This window comes from Scyliorhinus canicula, chromosome 21 (genome assembly GCF_902713615.1).
Source record: "Scyliorhinus canicula chromosome 21, sScyCan1.1, whole genome shotgun sequence".
In the NCBI taxonomy this organism is placed as follows: Eukaryota; Metazoa; Chordata; class Chondrichthyes; order Carcharhiniformes; family Scyliorhinidae; genus Scyliorhinus; species Scyliorhinus canicula.
Window position 1 is genome coordinate 36,777,229 of NC_052166.1, and position 6,000 is coordinate 36,783,228.

Below are 6,000 nucleotides of genomic sequence, written 5' to 3' on the forward strand. Positions count from 1 at the left end.
CTGAGTGTGTGTGTGAGACTGAGTGTGAGGAGCATCTCTGAGTGTGTGTGTGAGACTGAGTGTGAGGAGCATCTCTGAGTGTGTGTGTGTGAGGGAATGGAGCATCTGAATGTGTGTGAGTGGAGCATTTTTTAAATTTAGAGTACCCCAATTAATTTTTTTTCCAATTAAGGGGCAATTTAGCGTGGCCAATCCACCTAACCAGCACATCTTTTGGGTTGTGGGTGCGAAACCCATGCAAACACGGGGATAATGTGCAAACTCCACACGAACAGTGACTCAGAGTCGCGATCGAACCTGGGACATCGGTGCTGTGAGGCCGCAGCGCTAAGAGTGGAGCATCTCTGAGTGTGCGTGTGAGTGAGTGGAGCATCCCTGGTTGTGTGCGTGAGTGGTGCATCTCAGTGTGCGTGATGTGTGAGAGGGATCTGAGTGCATGTGTGTGGTGAGTTGGTGGAGCATCTCTGAGTGGTGATTCTCAATGTGTGTGAGAGTAATCTGAGTATGTGTGTATGTGGGTGGATCATCGCTGAGTGTGTAAGTGGTGGATCTCTGGTTGTCTGTATGTGTGAGAGTAGTGCATCGCAGAGTGTTTATGTGTGAGAGTGATGTGAGTGGGTGGAGCCTCTCTGAGTGGGTGTGAGTGAGTGGAGCATCTCTGATTGTGTGGGTGGTGCATCTCAGACTGTGTGTGACGGTGATTTGAGTGTGTGTGTGAGTGAGTGAAGCATCTCTGGTTTTGTGTGTGTGAGTGGTGCATCACGGAGTGTGTGTGATGTGTGAGAGTGACCTGAGCCATCCTCTGAGTGAGAGTGTGACTGAATGGAGAATCCCTGAGTGTGTGTATGTCTGATTGCAGCTACCTGTGAGGAAGAGAGGGAGACTGAGTGGAGCATCTCTGAGTGTGTGTATATCTGACTGGAGCCATCCTGTGAGTGAGAGTGTGTGAGTGTGACTGAATTGAGAATCCCTGACTGTGGCAAGATTCTCCGACCCCCCCGCTGGGTCGCAGAATCGCCGGGGGGGGGGGGGGGGGGGGGCAGCGTGAAACCCGCCACACCGACGCCGGCTGCCGAATTCACTGGCACTGTTTTTTTCACGGGGATCACGACGCACCGGTTGGGGGCCATTGGCAGTGCCCCCCGCCCCCCTTCTCCGGGCTCCAATGGGCCGAGCAGCCGCCCGTTTTCGACCAGTCCCACCGGCGTGAAATACACAAGGTCCAGACCGGCGGACCTGGCTCTGAGGGTGGTTAGCGGGGTCCTCGGGGTGGGGGAGGGGGGGTGCGAGGGGATCCGGCCCCAGGGGGGCCCCCACAGTGGCCTGGCCCGCGATCGGGGCCCACCTATCTGCAGGCGGACCTGTGCGGTGGGCACACTCTTTCCCTCCGCACCGGCCTCTGTAAAGCTCCGCCATGGCCGGCGCGGAGAAGAAACCCCCTGCGCATGCGCAGAGTTCACGCCAGCATGTTCTGCGCATACGCCAGAACACGCTGGCGCTGTGGCGCATGCGCCAACTCGCGCCGGCCGGGCTGGTGGAGGCCCTTTGGTGCCGATTCGCGCAGCGCCACCCACTCCAGCATCGACCTAGCCCAAGGAAGTGCGGAGGATTCCGCAACTTCCGGGCGGCCTGACAGCGGAGTGGTTCACTCCACTCTTTGGCGCCTGTACGGCCTGCCCCCCGGTTGGGGGAGAATCCCGGCCTGTATGTATGTCTGACTGCAGCTATCATAGTACATTGTACACAGAACATACAATGCAGAAGGAGGCCATTCAGCCCATCGAGTCTGCACTGACCCACTTAAGCCCTCGCTTCCTCCCTATCCCCGTAACCCAATAACCCCTCCTAACTTTTTTGGTCTAAGGGAAATTTATCATGGCCAATCCACCTAATCTGCACGTCTTTGGACTGTGGGAGGAAACCCACGCAGACACAGGGAGAATGTGCAGACTCCGCACAGACAGTGACCCAGCGGGGAATTGAACCTGGGACGCTGGCACACAAACACGCTCAGGGTTGCTCCAGTCAGACACACACACCCACGTCTTTGGACTGTGACCCAGTCACACTTGTGCCACCATGCTGCCCATCGAATGAGTGAGCGAGACTAATTGGAGCATCCCACTGTGTACGTATGTGTGAGGGAATGAGAGTGGAGAATCCCTGTACATATGTCCGACTGCAGCTATCATAAGAACTAGGAGCAGGAATAAGCCATCTGGCCCCTCGAGCCTGCTCCACCATTCAACGAGATCATAGCTGATCTTTTGTAGACTCAGCTCCACTTTCCAGCCCGAACACCATAACCCTTAATCCCTTTATTCTTCAAAAAACTATCTATCTTTACCTTAAAAACATTTAATGAAGGAGCCTCAACTGCTTCACTGGGCAAGGAATTCCATAGATTCACAACCCTTTGGGTGAAGAAGTTCCTCCTAAACTCAGTCCTAAATCTACTTCCCCTTATTTTGAGGCTATGCCCCCTAGTTCTGATTTCACCCGCCAGTGGAAACAACCTGCCCGCATTTATCCTATCTATCCCCTTCATAATTTTATATGTTTCTATAAGATCCCCCCTCATCCTTCTAAATTCCAACGAGTACATTCCCCATCTACTCAACCTCTCCTCGTAATCCAACCCCTTCAGCTCTGGGATTAACCTAGTGAATCTCCTCTGCACACCCTCCAGTGCCAGTACGTCCTTTCTCAAGTAAGTAGACCAAAACTGAACACAATACTCCAGGTGTGGCCTCACTAACACCTTATACAATTGCAGCATAACCTCCCTAGTCTTAAACTCCATCCCTCTAGCAATGAAGGACAAAATTACATTTGCCTTCTTAATCACCTATAAACCAACTTTCTGTGACTCATGCACTAGCACACCCAGGTCTCTCGGCACAGCAGCATGCTTTAATATTTTATCGTTTAAATAATAATCCCGTTTGCTGTTATTCCTACCAAAATGGATAACCTCACATTTGTCAACATTGTATTCCATCTGCCAGACCCTAGACTTAACCTATCCAAATCCCTCTGCAGACTTCCAGTATCCTCTGCACTTTTTGCTTTACCACTCATCCGAGTGTCATCTGCAAACTTGGACACATTGCCCTTGGTCCCCAACTCCAAATCATCGATGTAAATTGTGAACAATTATGGGCCCAACACGGATCCCTGAGGGATATCACTAGCTACTGATTGCCAACCAGAGAAACACCCATAATCCCCACTCTTTGCTTTCTATTAATTAACCAATCCTCTATCCATGCTACTACTACCCTTAATGCTATGCATCTTTATCTTATGCAGCAACCTTTTGTATGGCACCTTGTCAAAGGCTTTCTGGAAATCCAGATATACCACATCCATTGACTCCCCGTTATCTACTGCACTGGTAATGTCCTCAAAAAATTCCACTAAATTAGTTAGGCATGACCTGCCCTTTATGAACCCATGCTGCGTCTGCCCAATGGGACAATTTCTATCCAGATGCCTCGCTATTTCTTCGTTGATGATAGATTCCAGCATCTTCCCTACTACCGAAGTTAAGCTTACTGGCCTATAATTTCCCGCTCTCTGCCTACCTCCTTTTTTAAACAGTGGTGTCACGTTTGCTAATTTACAATCCACCGAGACCACCCCAGAGTCTAGTGAATTTTGGTAAATCATCACTAGTGCATCTGCAATTTCCCTAGCCATCTCTTTTAGCACTCTGGTGTGCATTCCATCAGGGCCAGGAGACTTGTCTACCTTTAGCCCCATTAGCTTGCCCATCACTACTTCCTCAGTGATAACAATCCTCTCAAGACCCTCACCGGTCAAGACCGACCCAAAATACCTGTTCAGTTCCTCACCCATTTCCTCATCTCCCATTATTAAAACTAAGGCGCAGAAGAAGGTAGGCCCCCCAGAGTGCGCTTGCCCTCCAATCGATGGCCCCCAATCGCGGGCCTGGTCATCGTCGAGGCGCACCGGAGACTGATCCCCTGTCCCCCACCAGCACGGCCACCGCAGCCGCGACGCCAAACTCCCACCGGGTGGAACCATACGTGAACCACACCGGTGGTACCTTGGCCGGTCGACCGCGGAGAATCGACGCGGGGGCCTCTTTCAATGGCCCCCCCACTGGCGCCGCATCGACCGCGCATGTGTGACTGCCGCCGATTCTCTGGTCGCCGGAGGTTCGCATCCCGGCGTCGGACCCGATCACGGGTCTGACACCCCATTCTCCTTCCAATTTCAGTGCAGAGGCACGGAGAATCCCGGTCCCTGGGTCTGCATGAGTGTGTCTCACTGGAGCGACCCTGAGTGTGTGTGTAACTATAGCAATCCTGAGTGTCTGTGTATGTGTCTGTCTGACTGGAGCAACCCTGATTGTGTGTGTGTGACTGGAGCAACCCTGATTGTGTGACTGGAGCAACCCTGATTGTGTGACTGGAGCAACCCTGTGTGTGTGCATGTAATTGGAGCAACCCTGTGTGTGTGCATGTAATTGGAGCAACCCTGTGTGTGTGCATGTAATTGGAGCAACCCTGTGTGTGTGCATGTAACTGGAGCAACCCTGTGTGTGCGTGTATGAGACAGAGGGTGTGGGTGTATGGCTGCAATTCAATCATCGCCACCTATCTCCATCCCCTTCCCCAACACGCACATTCCCTTTTCCCTTGGAAGCCATTTTTATGATTCAAGATTCTTATTATGCCATCAAATTAACATGGAATCTGCTCCATAGATCTGACACTGCACCACAATAGACTGTGAGGACAATCTAGGCCACTGACACAAAAATGTTAACTTAAAAAAATTACTTATTGCAGCCCTGATATGTGTGGCGCAATTCACCCATGCACCCCAAATATATGGTAGCACAGCAGTTAGCACTGTTGCTTCACAGCGCCAGAGTCATGGGTTCGATTCCCAGCTTGGGTCACTGTTCTCCCCGTGTCTGCATGGGTTTCCTCTGGGTGCTCTGGTTTCATTCCACATGTCCCAAATTACGTGCTTCTTAGATGAATTGGACATTCTGAATTCTCCCCCAGTGTACCCGAACAGGTGCCGGAGTGTATCGACGAGGGGCTTTTCACAGTAACTTCATTGCAGTGTTAATGTAAGTCTAATGTGACACTAATAAAGATTATTACTATTACATAGATTACATCGTCTTCCATCCCTTCTCAACACTCGCTCCAACATGCACCCTTCTTCCCCGTTTAAAACGTCCCTTTTGTTGCTGACCATTATTATATTATCAAATCAGCATGAAATCAGGGCAGCATAATGGCACAGTGGTTAGCATTGCTGCCTCACGGCACCAAGGTCCCAGGTTTGATCCTGGCTCTGGGTCACTGTCCGTGTGGGGTTTGCACATTCTCCCCGTGTCTGCGTGGGTTTCGCCCCCACAACCTAAGGATGTGCAGGGTAGGTGGATTGGCCACGCTAAATTGCCCCTTAATTGGGAAAAAATGAATTAGATACTCTAAATTTTCACAAAAAAAATCAACATGAAATCTTCTCCAGCAGCTCAGATAGAACAAGAGAACAAACAGGCCACTGAAACAATTTTTACGTCTTACATTTCACAGGATTGCCTGACCATTGGCGTCATCCAACATGTATGTGCCTTTCGGTCCACAAAACAAAGGATACACAAAACTACTGAGAATTGACAACTAAAAAAAAACAACCAAATGTTGTTTAAAAACTCAACCTCTCATAGGAGAGGGGTTTAGTTCATCGGTAGCTAATCTGTGAGGTTTTCAGAGGTTAAAATAAAAGGTACGTTTCCCACCACCCCAGCACAGTGAAAGGTAAACGCTATGAGGGAGGTGCTGCACACATACTGTATACTCAGGGTCATATGCACGGGTGGTTTGTCTATTCATTGGGAGTCTGAACAGTGCAACGTCCAAAGCCTATATAATCCAAATTCACAATGCAGCACATTGTCTATTCGTATACTTGTCATTAACCTGCGATCAATAACAAATCTGTTGTTAT